The sequence below is a fragment of the Mytilus californianus genome, unplaced genomic scaffold (assembly GCF_021869535.1).
Source record: "Mytilus californianus isolate M0D057914Y unplaced genomic scaffold, xbMytCali1.0.p SCAF_11, whole genome shotgun sequence".
In the NCBI taxonomy this organism is placed as follows: domain Eukaryota; kingdom Metazoa; phylum Mollusca; class Bivalvia; order Mytilida; family Mytilidae; genus Mytilus; species Mytilus californianus.
This window is the reverse complement of record NW_026262593.1, coordinates 36,075,928-36,093,262: the sequence shown is the minus strand read 5'-3', so window position 1 is coordinate 36,093,262 and position 17,335 is coordinate 36,075,928. Positions and strand designations below refer to the sequence as shown.

General features: G+C 32.9%; 1 long non-coding RNA gene across 1 annotated transcript; it reads right to left on the bottom strand.

Annotated features, from left to right (window-relative positions):
- Positions 1 to 324: 324 nt before the first annotated feature.
- Positions 325 to 10,799, bottom strand: LOC127719999 (uncharacterized). Its single transcript, XR_007990577.1, has 3 exons — positions 10,694 to 10,799; positions 8,808 to 8,887; positions 325 to 1,751 (listed from the first exon to the last, which is right to left on the bottom strand). It is a non-coding gene; the product is annotated as an uncharacterized LOC127719999 (long non-coding RNA).
- Between the last annotated feature and the right edge of the window lie 6,536 nt (positions 10,800 to 17,335).

Below are 17,335 nucleotides of genomic sequence, written 5' to 3'. Positions count from 1 at the left end.
TAAATACAAAATCGGTGACAAGTCTAATTCGGTAGGTCACATTCGAGGAAAAGAGGGCGGCATTGAGGTTAAAACAATTAGAACATGTCCGTCGGCATCTGTAAAACAGATATTCCATAGCGGTCAACCAACTCGTGATGGCGTCCGTAAACTTTTCAGTATCAGAAGCCTACATTTAATGAACCTCCCCGTTCCGACTGGACGTGGCCGCGTATTTATGTATCCCAAACAACCAAACGTTGCGCTTCTCAAAATGAATTTTGTTGCCGGACGGATGAAGTCCTGTTGACCATATTACTATATCCCTGTCGTACCGCAAGTCGATTTTCTTTTTTTTTTTTTCTTTTTTTTTTTCTTCTTTCTGTAGAAATTACATCACTTTATTTGATTGATTAAAGGCGTAGAATTCGTGCACGAGGAAAAATAATATTTAAGATCTTAGCGTAAATGTCATAAATATATATCGCTCTGATTTAAATTCAATTTCAAATTTATCAATATGTTTTTAAACAATATCAGTGTATTCAAGTCTGCAACGTATGCGTTTTCAAACTTTGTCATAGTTTCTTGTTTTAGTGCATGTATACTGTAACAACGTAAAAACACTTATAGAGTACTAATTTTTATCGTACGATTGCGCGTTTTATTTTATTTTTTTTCTCCTCAGAAATGGTCGTTACCATTGATAATGTACGTGTTGTGCTTAAAAAACAATGAAGGGGTTTATGGATCATACATTATACTTCACTGAAATAAATAAGATAAGTTGTCATTCTGTCACGTGTCATAAACAAAAACAATAGTACTGTCTTATTTAATTGTCAACAGGATGGTTAAGTTATGACGTTTCATCTTATCATAATGAACCTACATTAGTAGTTAAAAAATGTCCCGTCAGAAGTGCAACTTTCATATATACTTGAACACCTCAGCCGAAAAAATGAAGAGTTCTCTTCTCTTCTTTATTAAATCAACGTCAAGGTGAAAACATAATTAGGTGAAGCATCATTAAAAAAAATATCTTTATTTGAAGGTGATGTCAGTGACCCAAGCTTACTGTTTTATCTTGGAGAGTTTTGTAAGTAACTGAACTGGTTTTAATGAATCTTGAACTGCACTGGTATATTTTGTTTTCCAAGTTAGGGATAGCAACACACGCAATGAGCAAAACTATAAGAATTATATGTATGAAGTGTGTATACATTTTCTCTGAACCAATATACATTATTGTTTAGGGGCCAGCTAAAGCCCGCCTCCAGGTGCGGGATTTTCTCGCTGTGTTGAAGACCCATTGGTGGCCTTGAGCTGTTTTCTGCTCTTTGGTCGAGCTGTTGTCTCTTTGAAACATTCCCCGTTTCCATTCTCAATTTTATTTATAATTACAATCTAGGATTAAAAGGTTAACATTGTTAGAAATATTCTATTTTAACTCGTTCCTTAGAGAGATAAGATAATAACATGCACATGTAAATGTTTGTCGATGTTTTGTCGTTTGTACATGTTTGTAACGTGACAAAACACTTAGAGTGAACAAATATAATTTTTGAAAAGTTTATAATCAAAATATATGACGACTTTATTTAGTAACATATTTATAAAATTAAAATTGTATGTAAAATTAAATGTTTACATCATTTATATGTATTTCCTTATAACTGGTGATAGCATAAATATATAAAAGATATAAAAATGATATTAAAATTACCTGTTTATTCAACTTCTGTGTTTGTGTATCATGGTATGCTTCGTGTCTTTGAATAAAAACAAAATGAAATATAGAAATTTTGTTTACAAACATATGATTAATATATAGATGGTCACATCTAACGGATAAACGTACATACCTGAGTCGCTGATGAATTATCCGGAGGGTTTTCTAAATCCGGGACGGTCTTAAATTACTACAACGCCGGGGTTATAGTGTGTATTTAACTTAAATGTACATAATATAAATAAAATTATGAAGTATATAAATTAAACAGTTAAAGTTTGTATAAACAAATTCATAAATATGATTTGTTTGCAGTAAGTTTTATATTTTGCGTTTGAAAGTGTCACGTGACACATGTTCTATATAATGTCGTTTTATTTTACATCACCAAAGGGTATATCTAAATAAATATTTCTGGCTCTTTGCTTAAAAATGTTAAGAATTTTACTTCTATACATTATATATAGAGATGTCTACTTAGGTTTTTATTTTTGTTGAATATATACACTATATGTCTATTTCATCACGAATAATATATTTACGCGACACAAAGGAAACGACTCAAGGATTATCGGTTCTTTGTTACATACTAAACATTATGAAAACAGTTTTGATCCAAGAAAACAGACACAAATATAAAGTTCCAACTTCCTCATCTAAATGTAACAAACAGTATTGCATATTTTTTTATACTCCAAAGTTTATATTTTCCCACTTTTCCGAAAATTGTCATGCACGGTTCTAATTAAGTCACATTTAGCATAAAAATGAAGAGATGTTTATATAAAAATTAGGAGAAGTGGTATGATTGCCACCACCAAATTTCAAATGAGATGGATGTAAGTTATGAATGGCAAGGAGGCATCATGTTACACCAAAGACAGAGATATTAACAATAACAGGTCACCGTAATGATCATTCAACAATTAGCAAAAATCATGTAAGCTATAAATGGACCGACGCGGGATAACGTTAAAGTGTCCTCTTTTCAATAAATAAAACAAAGAAGTAAATGAAAATCGCACACAGACATGAACATATTGATAGTTTTGACCAGCACCTATTTATTTAAGGGAGATGTTCAGCGGAACAGTTACAGTAATACGCAGATTTTCTTCACCTTTTGTAAGCGTTAACAAAAGTGATCCATAAATTCAATTATTTACAAGACTTCACGAGTAATAAATTTACAACAGCCTTATGAAGATAGACAACGAACAAACATGTAAATTAAACAATTATCTTGGTCTTGCAAGCCCATTGGTAAACAACATACGTAAATTTAATAACAGTTTTGTACCGTAAATTAACGAGCATTTTATGCATTGTAAATTGTTTGTGATACATTTACACATAAGAAATGTGTTACAGGTGACATTTATGTTCGTCCTGACGTGCGGACCAACTGACATATTGGACTGTTACCTGACCAGATGGCGAGTAGAATGGCTTCCAGCTAATAGAAGCATTGACATTTATTTTGTCGTATTGACATACGAGTTTCATATTTTACACATTTAAATTTATTAAGGGATTACATTTTGCAAAACTTATATGATACCTTTAGAGTGTTCAGTAAAAATAAGAAAGAAGTAATATAATGATATAAATGCCTATCTAGTACATGTACTTGCAATGGCAACAATAACCTGCAGTTTATAGTAATACTTAATGTAATTTAAAATTTCCAAGGCGTATCATAAAAAGCACATCAACAAGGAAAATGCAAAACAATATGTCTAAACATAAATGTACTTTTTGTTCGGAAAATGTTGCATTTACCTCGCGGAAACGTCAATCAAGTCCTTACTATGTATGCTTCCACTTCAGCATGAAAAGGTTTTAAATGTAATTGTACAAAATTGCAGTGTATGCGAATCTGCTTCCGGTCCAAATAGAACTATCTTAAAAGTACCGTTTACACCCCTCTCCCTACAAATCACATGATTTCTTGTTCAACTTTTCCGGTTTAAGGGGAAATATTCAATTGATAATACATGTATTACAAAATACACTTTTCACCTTCTCATATCTAACTGTAGCATCAATCGTCACACCTCGTGCAAGATTTAAAGAAAATAGGCTTCAGGCAGAAAACCATTTGACAAAGAGAAATGAGAGATTGTATTTGTTTGTGACCCTGTAGCTACATATATTAATTACAAGTCAGAAGATACGAGGCCAGTAAGCTTCTCATTTTATGACTTTTGTAAATACCATATGTAGACTATCGTGTAATATAACTACAACTTATACATTTAAGTCATTTAACTCTTTAAATCTGGACTAAATAAGACGGAATATGCATGTTCACGCTCCCTGAGTGTTCACGATGGTTTCACTGTAGAAAGAAACGAAACCATTTTAAATCTATCTTATGCAAGGGATCAGTTTGATTGATAAAACAATTCACCTTTTCTAGGTTGGGCTTCTGATAGGACAATGGGAAATCAATATCAAAATCAGATGTTCATATTTTTGTTATAGATTGTGATGTTTATATCTCATTATACAATATGATATAATGTTACACAATGCACATGCAGGTATCTGCATTCTATCGAGGTTACACGTGTAATTAAGAGTGCGTTCATTATCTCGTTCACCGTCTACTTTTTGTTTGAAACTTGACAGCTCAGAGTTTAGTAGTCAAAAGGGTATATAGAATCGCATTATATTTTTTCTTTGTACCAGTTGCCTCAGAGTTAAAGTGGTCAAGTGAAAAAAAGAGTTGCATTATTTTTTTGTACGTCTTGAGATTTTTTCAATTACAAAAGTACTGTATCGGATTAATTGCGATACGTGACAGTGCATTGTCTATTGGCGTCTCTTTTAAGAATGTATTATACAGAAGAAATATTAAAAGGTGTTTTATAATGGTTTCATATGCATATTTTTACAGTTGAAATATAAACTGTTGCATAATATTGAGGGCAGTGAATTGCCGGACATTTTTCATAATCACATAATTTTGGTTTTGGATTAGAATTATCTCCCCCTGAATTTAATTGATAGTTAAATCAAACACTGGAATGTGTAGTCGACATTTAAAACTGCATGTTAGATAAATCACACATCTTCGTATTATCTTAGATCCGTTCTGTTAAATATTGCATGGCGTTAATGGTTTCTTAACATTCCAACATGTGCTACATCCTCAACTCTGGCATTTGTCTAGATAAAAAGATGATACACGCGGATAAAAGAAAGAATTATACATAATTTAAAGATATTAAATTAACCGTTGTGAGAAATTATTTAATAATAGCCTTTTATATAAAAATAAGAAGATGTGGTATGATAGACAATGAGACAACTCTCCACAAGAGACAAAATGACGTAGAAGTTAACAACTATAGGTCATCGTAAAACCTCCAACATTGAGTAAAACCCTTAACACATAGTAGGCTATAAAAGGCCCCGAAATGAACAATGTAAAACAATTCAAACGAGAAAACTATAACGGCCTGATTTATATACAAAACAATAAACGAAAAACCAAAGGCAATACAGCAACAAACAACAACCTCGGGAGAGGCACATGCAGAATGTGGCGGGGTTTAACATGATACTTGGCCCCCAACCCTTCCATAACCTTGGAAAGTGGTGTAAAAGTACAACTAAAGAACAAAGTATAAAAATAATTGAAAAGGGCTTTACTCGTAAGACTGATACAAAGCAAAAGTACAACTAACAAAAATACTAAAGACACATAGAGTAGATCAAAGAGTACTCGCAGTTACTGAAAGCTAGTTCAAAGCCAATACCAACTAATAAAATAGATCATGTATCCAAGACTTAAATATTAATCAATACACGTCCAACATACAATGGATTTAGTGTAAAGACGTCATTAACAGTCAGAGAAAACATGATCTTGAATAATGCCAAAATATAGATATCGACAGACCGTGAAAGTTCATATGTGTATTATATGCAAACTCTGTATATATTTTCTATAAGCAACTTTTTAATATTAACCTATTGAAATATCGAAGTTAATCATGTGATAGGAGTATGAGTATATGCTTTTAAGTATATGCTTAAAAGATCAGTGTTCTTCCATCAATTTCAGCTTCAAATGTCTGTGAAATGATCACAATTATAAAGAACTATCTACCGCGCCAAGATAAACTTAAAACACGTTAGAGATACGTCCAAAGAATTAAAATCGCTGATTCTAGCTTTGATATCTAATTATTCCTAAGATTGTCTCAAGTTATCCAGTTTTTCTTTCTCCAAAACACCACGGTATAGGGAATTAATATTTGTCCCTATCAATAAACATGCAGAGATACATGTACGTGCCATGTATGACAATCATGACGATTTTAAATTTCAGGTTTTTTATTTCCTCTTTTCTATTTGGCAATATAACTTCGCGTTCTGTATTTTTTTTATAATCCAAATCAGTATCATTGTACAGTCATTTTTTGATAACCGAATTAGTGTTTGATCAATTATTGGTAATTCCAGTTCGTGGTCTTTTTTATAAAATACAAGTGCTTGAAGATTTAGTATTGTTTTATATTTCAGTCTGCTATTCGTGGTCATACATATGTATTGTTCTTTGTATTGACTTTGTCTGAATCTGCAATAATGGTCATGAAAATAAACTTTATAGATAAGGTGCTTTCGAATGGCCTTTCTGGATTTACTTTCATCAGGAACGCCCAATCCATAATATTTGAAAACCAGGGATTGATAAATACATGAATACGTGAGGAGTCACGTGATTTAAAAGGACGTAAAATAATAATCAAAATCTATCTAAGGTCAACTTTGAATGATGGAGTTGAAAACTCAGTTTCTTAATAATTTCTTCATTTATTGACAGAGAGTTTCAAAACGTTTGTTTTAAATCATGTCAGTAATGTTAGTTATTGGTTAGACATTCAGGTATCAGAAACTACGAGACATACCGTTCAAAACCAAATTAGAATTGACAAATAATTAACTGTACAGTTCTGACACCAGACTCCCGTACCAGTTCTGGCCAATATAATATGAACAGATTGGTATTTACTATTATAATTTTTTAAAGGCAAACCGTATTATTTACAGATAAATAGATCAACTGAAAAAAATACGATCATGATTAGAAACTCCTCATAAAATGCCTATAATACATGTATATATACAATCAGGACAATATCGCTATATATGTTTTACATAAACAATATGCAAAAGGGGAGGGGGGGTCCGGGGGTTGGAACCCCCCTTTTTTGACGATCAATGCATTTGAATGGGGACATTAAGTTGGAACCCCCCCCTTTTTATCCTGGGTTAGGACCCCCCCCCCCCCCTTGTATAAATGGCTGGATCCGCCCCTGCATCTGTAATTCGTAACCAAAAGTTCAGTCAATTCAACTAATCATTTGAAAAATAATGGAAACAAGAACGCATATTAACCAAAACGAAGGAGAGAGACATCAAGAGGACAACCAAAAACCAGTAGTCTAATATAATCAGACAAGACCATGGTCAAAAAGGTATAGACGACGAGAATACAATAAATGGGGAATGTGTCCATGGGACACAGATGATGCCCCCGCTTACATATCATATAAAGTTATAAAGGGACATAACCAAAGAACATTTAAAGTGACTCTACCCAAATTTGTACTTGATCTGAGTTTTGTGGTAATAAGTTTTGTGTATAAGTTTCATAACATTTGGTTGATGCAAACTTACGTTAGAGAACGGTAACGAAAAATTCAGCATTTTTTTCATTTGTAAACGAGCATAACTCTGGAACGGTTAAAGTGACACCACCAAAATTCAAACTTGATCTGTATTTTGTGGTAATAAGCATTGCTTATAAGTTTCATAACATTTGGTTGATGCAAACTAAAGTAAGAGAACGGAAACGAAAAATTCAGCAATTTTTCCATTTGTAAAGGGGCATAACTCTCGAACGGTTAAAGCGAAAGTTAGAGAACGGAAACCAACTTTGGGACGTACGGCCGTACGGACGGACGGACGTACAGACAGACAAGGGTAAAACTTAATGCCCCCTCCGCCACGGCGGGGTCATGAAAATTGTCTACAGAACGCTAGAGAGAAAACTATTTGAACGATTGAGCAACACGATCCCTGCCTACAGCCGGGGATGAACCTGTGTGTTCCGGAAGGGTAAGCAATTCCTGCTGCATTAGCGGCAACCATTTTCCTACTCATTACAAGTAAAAGTGTTGTGAAAAGAAGTATTCGGTGATGTAACAATTGAGGAAAAGACAATGGGGTTGTGGCTTCGACAAGTGGAACATATCCGTTGTCACCTATTACACAGGTATTCCACAAGGGCAAACATCTGTAAACATTTCAACGAGATGACTTCAACTTAACCATTTGGAACCAAAGTTTTGTTTAAGTGTGAGGTTATATCTCTAAATATCAAACAGACTGGATCAAAATGCAAGTTAGAACGTTTAAGTCGGCTCAGACTTTAGTTTTCTTTGTAGTGATTTGTGAACTTGTTTTGTCTTTTCGTCGTTTTTCTGACTTACAAGTTTTTAAAGGCCTTTGGTATTTTCCGATCCTTTTTTTAGAACTGACAAGTACTCTCAATTGACTGTTTTACCAAGCCTGAAGTTGAACTATAAAAATTATGTGAAAACTAGTCCTGGAGGCTTTGGACTGACAGACTTCAGCACATATATCACTCTTCGCTTGAAAAAGGTTGCATTTCAAAATGAATACTTTGTATACATCGAAAAAAGGGGTTTACTGATAGTTTTTTTTGAGTTAATACTATGTTCCATTTGTCTCATTTAGTAAATATCTAGGATTGAATTAAGTATCGTCCGTTGTCTTTGTATTACCTTGAAATCAATGATGCATCAAATATGGTACAACTATCATGTGTTTAATAATATACATAATGTAGAACTACTGACGACGACTCGCTTCGTTCATAAGAATGAATAATAAAATGCATATAAAGATGTCCTTCTCAGTTCAAGGCATCTCATTTTCATGCGATTTTTAAATGCTGACATCGACCATTATATGGATCATAAATCATTGAAATTTCACCCCACTACCTTAGACTTAATATGTTTTTAAATATTTGAAGATAAATATTTCAACTTACATCAGGACAGGTAGCGTGTTTAGGCCAAAGTTAGATATGTTTAGTTGACGGTTAAGATCTTCCTTTAACCTCAACTTTTTCTGAATAAGAAATAAAAATTCAATGTTGACTGACTGACAAAATCATATCACACAAAATAATGATTATTTTAGAAAAAAGTTTCAGACAGCATTGTCTTTGTGCATTAGTTTATAGTACATTATGTTACAAACATACAGGTGATTGTCGCCTTTTCCTAGTCAATTGCTTCCAGTCAGGCAATTTTACTACTTCTCGTGTTCATTTTTGTCTAATAGAACTTAATATTTTAATACTTCGTGAAATATATTAAAAGTTTGGTGTAGAATAACAGGTTATAATGTAAATGCAGCAACCACCTAAAATAACAATATGTATAGTTTGAAATTTTAAAAAAATAGAAAAAAATATATTTATTTTGTATTCCAAAATGTGTGAGCTAAACTTTCCAACCTTTGACCTTTTTGATTTTGCACTATTATATGTAGCTTAGCTTTCTATTAAAAAAGATTGCTTATATCCACTTTGTTTCAACTTTGGTGGATAGTTGTCTCGTTGGCAATCATACCACATCTCCTTATTTTTATATTACTTGGTGATTTTCGAAAAAAAGAATAATTAATCAGTGCTTTTTCTATAATTATGCAATGAATTAACCAAAAGATCACATAATGCACTGGTAGCCGTGTTCATATGCTCCTTGGTATGGGTTCTAATGTACATAATGAAGGCTACATGTATCACAGAAACACCGACGCGAACGGTAATTGCTGGATATGTACAACTACATGTAGAATGCATGTGTCGTAACAGTGATGACGGTCCTCATTCTCGTTGTGGCATTATTTTTACATATATAGAATTAAATTTCAAATGTGTAATTCAATCTTACTAGCAAATTTAAAGTTTTGTACCAATTTTATGAGTGATTATTTTAAATGTGGTATCTGAAACTACATTAATATATCACAAAATGATGTAGGATTTTACAAAAGGTAGGAGGTTTAGGTAAACAAAATAAAAATTCAAAATTTCTGTTTCTATGGCAATTCAAAACTTTACTTTAACAACCTCAAAGACAAAGTTTAATATGAAATATCTTTATGCCAAATAATCTAAGTAAATCTAAACAACTCACACCTTCACAGATATGATATATCTTCTTAAATTTTAAATATATGTTTTAAGGCTACATAAGTCTTTTATCATCATACACCACGTATATCGGGATCAAAGTAGGTAAATAAAGTTTAACCCACAAAATTTGCCCTCATCTGAATTTTAGATTTCACTACCACATTCCAAAGACATTCCAAGTCACTGTAAAATTTGACAGGGATTTTTGGGTTACGTAGACGCTTTATTTGCAAGATGATAATGATTACGACGCATTGTTTTATTTGCGATAAAAACACACATCATCTGGAAATAATATACTAATGAAGTTGGCACGTGTTCCTTTATTGTAATATAATGCACATGCAACAGGCATGCTGTATTTTTTCATTTCTTGAATAAAATAATCATTTCAAGTAATTATTTTTTTTATACATAGTGTTTAAAATTGCTGCACAACGTAACGATAATGTCAGTTTGCTATGAAAAAAATATATTAAGAAATAGTTTGCAATTAGTGTTATTACCATGTCTGAAGCTTTTTGCAATTGAATAAATAACTTCGGAATGTAACAATCGTAAAATTTGGTACGGAATTCCTTACCGATAAGTAAGTCAACTTTCGTCGTATATTATTTCTAACTTTAATACCGTACACACATTAAACTTGAACACTAAACTAAACCAAAGAATCAACATTCAACTCTCAATTCAAAAAAAGTTATTTAAAGTATTTATATTGACACACTTACCTGATTTAAATTCATTCACTTTCTTTAAAGGATCCCTTAATGCGTAGAGAGATAACATTAAAAGTGAAAATATTCCTCATCATGTCGATGTGCGCTACTGTCCATCTCAACGGCGACTGTAACATTTTATTCATTCAGCGACTATTATTTACCGTGACGGAGTTTCACATTACTTATAAAAATGTCATCAAGAAATAGAAACCGGTGTATCACATTCTTCAAACGGATGGTCATTATTGTTAATAAATAATGTACTAAATAATAAAAAGTTTTTATAAATTTTTCTTACGTGTATTTATTTTGAGTCAATAATCCTCTTGGGTGATTTCCAGATTAAAAGAGTGTCCAAATTTGCATCAATTTCTGTTTTTATACGCAGGTGTGTTAAAGTTGAACACCCCGAGGGATCTCACTGTATTCATATCTTATGTCTCTTTTCTACTCCACTTACATATTTCTTCTAACTATAACATGATATAAATTCTTTAACTGCATGAATAAACTTGGACAATTCGTATAACCTGGATCGTTTTTCATTAACATCTTCTTAATAAAAAGTTAAGGAGATATCGCGTAGCTCTTTCTTAACTCTTTAATTGAAGTGAAACTATCATTTCAACGTAACCTAAACACGAAAATATCTATAATGTTAAATCACATCCTTTGATATAGAGATAGGAATACCTTAATCACGTGATGAGAAATCAACATCCATAACACGTGGCATTAGTTTATCTCTCTATTGTTTTAGACAAACATAATATTAGTTTAGTGCTTTCATTTGCGCATCTAACTGTGCTTAACAAAACACATGTATTGTGTTATATAAATGCGTTAATTAAGCATTTTTTGCTTTTATCTTTGGTATATACGTCTAACGACAAATAATTCACATTTTTTTTTCTGGAATTGTCATCTCATTTTTTAGTATTTAATTTTTATTATTTTTTTTGGCTAGTTACTAGTAATAATTTCATGACAGTGATAATGTCGTATCTGGACATTTTACTATTTGAGTCCAAGCATAAAAAAGAAAAAAATAACGCTATATAAATGTGTTGCACCTGAAACGTTTTTTTCTGGATTTGCCGTCATCAGGAACTCTCATACCCGAAAAGTTAAAAGCCAAGGATGTATAACTACATAACCACGCGTAGAGCTATGCGACATCACATTTCACATTCTGTAATTGATCGCACAGTCCCCTCGAGAAAAGTTAACCATGCACAGTATGTTGCAGGTATTCTTTTAAGTCTATTTTGTTCCTAACTCACCATTGTACCAAACTACTTTTTTTTTATAAGAATTGGTGGTTTCACACTCAATGGGAATGTTCTACGGTACACGATGGGGAAGTCTAGTCTGATTTTGTGAGATCTTCCCGTCTTATTACATGTGATGTCCTTACGTTTGATTCATATCGTTCCTGATAAAAGTTAATCCGGAAATATGCATCGGTCTCAGCAAAATTAGTATGTTTTCCTTCGATGTCATTTAAAACAATGTTACTAGGAAACAAGGAACGTACTACTTTTGTGTAGATACCACTCGGTGGATAGTTGTGGGAACATATTGTTTGTTTTCAATGGTATAATATTGAACTATTTTGAATAAAAAATGATAAATTGAATGATAGTAGATTCATTCCAGTATAGCATATACAAAGTAGCATAAACAAAATGACCAATTCGGTTCTGAATGAAACCCACTGCTTCGTCGGTCTCGTGATAGTGTACTCGACCTGTGGTTTTTGCTTCGATCAACGGCAGGGGTCAAACCAAAGTCCTGAAAATTGGTATATGCAGCTTATCCGTTTACCACCTTGCGTGACATTTAGGAGCAGGAGCAAAGAATGGTAGGCTCAGCGTCAGGTAAGGTGACATGATCTTCTTGTAGACTGTTACCTTGTTATCTAGCACGTAAAATATCCGGCTCATTATGTTGATCCATTACAAGACAGGGTTTATAATCAATTCATAACAACATGTCGTCGTGCCAATTTGCATATTATATTTGCTACTGGACGTTGAACAAAATCCATCCATCTAAAGAGACCCTAAGCAAAGTTCTAGTTATCAACCAAAAATATGTATGGTTAAAAGTATTTTTAGTGCAAAGTGATTGATGGACTGATTTGGTGCTGGCGTAACGTCCAATGGAAAATATTAGATGCATATTTAGGACAAGACCAAATTAGTCAATACAATACGTAGAGTTTTGCTAGGTAGGTTGACAGAGATGAAATTTTTGCCTGCCTCTGAAAAATAATGGACAGGACATAAGTATTGAAATGAAACAGGAAATCTAGGGACCCCTCTTAAAATTTGTTTCAAGTTATAAGGTTCTTAAATGTGCAGATTGAGTGACTCTCTACATACATGAGACATCGCATTCCGACTGAAAGTGGCTGTGTATATATACATCCCGGACAGCCAGATGAACACCCCACATTAGCAAGGATTTTCATTGTCGTACGAGAAAAGTTCAGGGCTGGTCATATTTCTATTGTTCATTTCAAAAGTGCCGTCAGTGTAAGAAATAAAACAGTGTCTCACCAATTGCTTTTGAAGAGATGATTCCCAACATTTTTTATATACTTGTAAGTTTTGTGCATTTATCATTCCCATTCCCATTTCTTTGAATACAACACTTTAATGTTCTTGTCGATACCAATTCTGTAAAACCTCGATGTGCTACTTTCTGTTTGCCTATTATATCTTTGAAATGTTTAGCACATATGTGAAATTGTCCTCAGATTAGCTTACAGTACACCAGGTTTTACATATAAGCTAAGAAAGTCCTGCACTGTTCTTTAGTTTGTAGGGCAGAATATTAATTTCCAAAAACATTTCGTACCCCACCCAACTATCAAATGGTAAACCCCTTTTCTTTTCATAACCTTATGAAGAGCATTTTCCTGTTAAGTGTTTAAAAAATCCAATAGCTGCATATTCGAGTATTTTATCCCTCCTGTATATATATATATATATATATGCTCAGTGGATAAAAAAAAAACAAAAAATGCTTCTCAAAACAGTAAACATTGCTTTAGATCAAATCTTACATGATGTCTTGATCATACGAAGAGCATGAAAATCGAAAAAACCAAAAAACATAACAGACACAACTGCCTATGACTCGTCCAAGTCTTAAAGTAAGTCCTCTATCATACTCTACGAAATATTCCATCCGATTCCTCTTAGATCAAATCACCCACCACCTTAAGTTAGTCTCTATCATACTCGGTGCACGAACAAAAAGAAAAAGAAGATAAAAAGTAGGCAATAAAGAATCCAAAAGTCAAATAAAAACCTGCTATTCAATGGCCGAAGAGAAAAATGTCGTAAAGATAACAATGACAAAAAACTAAACAGAATTCTAAAGAATAAGAAAAACGAACCCCATGCAAAAAAAAACAGGGGTTAACAAAAGGACAATTCCTGCTCCGTCTGTCGTGTTACTCGTTGCAAGTGAATACATGATAAACAAGTGTCCAAATCGCCAATGATCCACTCTTTCATATCCTAAACTAAGACATCTATCATGTCCCAAGCATAATATTCAGGGCATGAACATCTAAAACTACTGAACAAAACAGTCAACTCTACTAATAACAAGCTTATAACTAGCCTGATTGAGCAGTATTCTACTAGTATAAACCAATACTATAAAGAGCAATTCAATTGAAAACTATCATTTGAAAATGCCATTGCTGAACCACTGTACACTATGTGGGTGCAGTTTGATATATCGATTGATTGCTGTTTACTTAACGTCTAGTGGCAAATATTACATGCATATTCAGAACGAGAATAAATTAACAATAAATCCAATAGGTAAGTTCTGCACAATGAAAATAACTTGATAAAATAATATCCAAGATCATCCAAGGATGCAAAGCGGTTCACTAGACAAGAAGAATATGTTACGACAGAAATTTTGCCTTGCAACAAGCCACATTCGGACCCTTAAACCTTCTAGTTTAAATGCAGAGAGCATGACAACTTTTCTATACGATAAATCGAATTTTTCGACTGGAAGGGGCTGCATAATTATACATCCTGCACAGCTACACAGATGTCTCTATGCTGATTTTTAACCCAATTCATCAACCATTGGATGTTAATTATTCGATAACTAAAAAGTATAACATACAGAATCTATAAATTGAGAAATGTACAAGTGAATGTTTTGATGTAATGTACACAAAAGCAAACAACAGACACAAGATGAAGGACAATATTACTAATGTATAACAGCGTAAATAAGGAAGTTACAGTTCTGAGGTTGAGTTGAGACAAACAGGGTCTGAAAACGAGACCTGACATCTTCGACAACAGTTAATTTTGAAATGCACGTCTTGACTGCCTTTCAAAGCTTGGATGTTGATGTAATCCTGCTTGTTATGAGTATCATACAAATCATATAAAGTGTCTAAAATTAACATTGGAGGAGGGACATTGTTGTATAGTAGATAATATATAACTGATTACAAAGATAAAAATAATTTTTTTATCTATTTCTTTTGATTCTCGAATTGAAATATTACTCCATCCAAAATATTATTTTTTGCTTAAGAAGCAACACCTATATATATACCGATCCGCTGGAGGGATATTTACCCACATTTTAACATGTATCAACCATATACTCGATTTTAAAGTTATTCAACTTTCTAATATGGCAAAAAAAGTTTAAGTTAGTCGTCATGCTACTAAATAATTTAACGGCATTATATTTGTCCAAAGTCGCTTTCAAAGGACTTTATATTGTTTGACATTGTGACCATTAGTTTCATTGAGTAATATTCCTACCACACAGAGCACTCAAAGCTTTCTATACCGAACGGAAGAATTAAAAGCTATATATCCAGTCCTAAGCATACTGTGATAGATATAGGAAGATGTGGTATGAGTGCCAATGAGACAACTCTCCATCCAAGTTACAATTTATAAAAGTAAACCATTATAGGTCAAGGTACGGCCTTCAACACGAATGGATTCAAATGATCGATTATACGCATACTTTGATGTTCTTTATAAGAATCGATTCAAATGATCGATTATGAGCATACTTTGATGTTCTTTATAAGAATCGATTCAAATGATCGATTATAAGCATACTTTGATGTTCTTTACAAGAATCGATTCAAATGATCGATTAAAGTCAATCTATCTCGTTTAACATTCTGGTATCTATGATGCGTTTATTTTCAATAAGACTAACCGTGAATGCGTGTTTATGCATCCCGCACAGCCGCACGCCCACTGCAAAGTTAATTAAGTATCAGAATGTCTAATAATTTTTTTTTTTTTTTTTTAAACTTAGCAAATAAACCGTAAACACATATGAAACATATCGGTTTTGTTGTGTATCAATTTGCATTTCTTCATCAGATACTATCCTCGCAAACTGTTTGTACCTCTAAAAGTCAAAAAATAATATTAAGAAACTGTTCGTAGTCTTTAATCAAATTGCACATGTGCTTGTTCGCTGTATAAATACGCTATCAACTTGAAGTCTTTTATAGCAAAAACTTGAATTTCAACTTCAAAATGTAAAGTTTTTTCACACCTTGCATGTGAATTTCCCAAATGAACCAATAGTTGTTTCGTTTAAACACACACCAATTCATTGATGGTGTATCCTTAAAAAGGCTACATCTAGTGTAAATGAAAAACAAACTTTTCAAAACTACTTGACGGTCAAGTCACATCCTATTTCCTGCCTAAAAAGCACATAACAAAGTTTGTCAACTGCAAATACATAAACCTTTTTTTTTCTTATTTTCCAGTAGCCCATAGATATATTTTCTATTTATTCTTCTTAAAAAAAGGGGGAATGTAGAATTGAGAATGGAAACGGGGAATGTGTCAAAGAGACAACAACCCGACCATAGAGCAGAAAACAGCACCAGGCCACCAATGGGTCTTCAACGCAGCGAGAAAACCCCGCACCCGGAGGCGGGCTTCAGCCTGCCCCTAAACATAATTTATCTTACCCTACTCTTGCAAAAAACAACTTGAGGATTAGACAGCTACATTTGAAACTCGTTAAGCTTCAATTTGGAAGCAATAGTATATTGCTGTAAAGAACTGATAATCGCTACAACTGATAATTCTGCCTCGAAGCATAAATGGGCAGGTGGGAGAATAATCTCAGACTGATCGGACAGATCATATTGAACATATTTGATGCTACAATGGATAATTTATCATAATACGAATTTACTCCGATCAGTGTCAGATATAATTGAAAGTTTAATTTTTGAAGATATTAACTGAACAATGGGTTTCAATTTAATAACACGCTTAAAGAGCTCATAAGTGAACAAGCACAATCTTCATTGTATTTGAACTTTAAAAAAATCACCAAAAATCTAATTCTCTTTCATGGTGTATAGAATGTCGGTAAACACAAATATGACAGATTTAAAGTAAAGAATCTAATTATAGTTCTCTGGGTGTTAACTGAGGGAAATAAATAATTCTGGCATTAGATATTATCATTAAGGTCGGAATGTTACATTGGACACCGCATAACATATGGCTTTCTTATTTGACCATTTGTGGCCGTCAAATATAATTTAGATTCTGACACTGTAGATAAATGGGAGTATGTAATTTTCTACATTAATATCAT